The 1416-nt window shown below is 46.9% G+C and overlaps 1 non-coding gene across 1 annotated transcript; it reads right to left on the reverse strand.

Moving 5' to 3' along the window:
* Positions 1-674: 674 nt before the first annotated feature.
* Positions 675-816, reverse strand: LOC117846653 (small nucleolar RNA Z247). The gene has a single exon (XR_004638381.1). It is a non-coding gene; the product is annotated as a small nucleolar RNA Z247 (small nucleolar RNA).
* Between the last annotated feature and the right edge of the window lie 600 nt (positions 817-1416).

The raw sequence follows: 1416 nt of genomic DNA on the forward strand, positions 1-1416 counted from the left end.
CTCTAAAGGATATAGGTCGCCCCTAACATCTACCTTGATGCATAATTCTCTTCATTTTCTTGATCCTTAATAAAAAAAGAAATTTGGATGAAATTCTAAAAAGGCATCATTGTATTTGGCAAGTTTATGAACAGATACAAGGTTTTTACTAGCGCAAGGAACATGAAGGATATTTTTAAGATGTAAATCTTTGCTAGGGGTATGCAAAGTTGTATGACCAATGTTACTAATTCTGATACCTGAGCCGTTGGCAGCATGGACTTAATCCCATCCATTGTACTTGTCATGGATGGTCAACTTCTCAAGTGCTCCAGTAACATGATCAGAAGCTCCACTATCTACATACCAATTTATGTCGTAGCCATAACCAATGGTAGCCGCCCCTGCTGTCTTGTAATCTTGCTGCTGCTCCTCATCCTCATCATATCTGTACCAACATTTTGATGCTTCATGTCCTCCCTTCTTGTAGATCTGACATATAATCTTGGTGTTACGGCCCCCTTGCTTGGAAGTGTTATTTGGACCATAATTGCCATGGTTCTAGCTATCACCACCGTGGCCGCCATTACTTCTGCCTCGGCCACGGCCATTACCATGACCACAACCACGCCCTCTTCTAGCCATGTTGGCAGATGACTGAAATTGTCCTTCTTCATGATACATCTCAAGACGCATATCATAGGCCAATAATTAAGAGTATAATTCACTCAAGGAAACAAATCCAACACGACCAAGCATAGAAGATACAAATGGGTTGTATTCAAAATCAAGACCGTTTAAAATAAAGTGAGCTATCTCGTCGTCATCTATCACCTTACCAACCGCAACCAATTCATATTTTAAGGCACACATCTTGGTGTAGGGTGTGTTTAGTTGAGTTGTGGCTTTTGAAAAAGTAGTTGTGAGCTGCGGGCTGTGGAAAAGCTGCTGTAGGTTGTGGGATGTGAGAAAGATGGTGAAACAGCTGTGGACTTTTGGAAACACTTACGAGCACACCCCACATGTCATTCACAGTCCCTTTCACTAACATATGGACCCTACAGTCATTGACACATTTTCTTTTTCTCTTCTTTTCCTCGGTCTTCCCTCTCGCGTGGAGGGGCAGTGGTGCGGTCGGCCAGCGAGGAGGGGTAGCGGTGTGGCCGGACGATGCGGAAGGGTGCGGCTGGACAGCGCAGAGGAGCCTGTGCCAGGTGGCAGGGGAGGGGAGGGGAGGGGCACGGCTAGGCTGCCCATTCTTCTTGCAATGGCGACAGCCCCCATTCCTCTTCTCCCTCCTCTTGCTTCCATTACCGGCGATTCGTTACCCACAGTGCATCTCCGATTGATTCATCATATCCACGGCTTCCCCTCGACAACCCGCAGCTCCGCCGCCACTCACCCGCTACTCTTCCTCGCCGTGCCGAGCTCTTGATG

This window comes from Setaria viridis, chromosome 2, assembly GCF_005286985.2.
Source record: "Setaria viridis chromosome 2, Setaria_viridis_v4.0, whole genome shotgun sequence".
Lineage (NCBI taxonomy): Eukaryota > Viridiplantae > Streptophyta > Magnoliopsida > Poales > Poaceae > Setaria > Setaria viridis.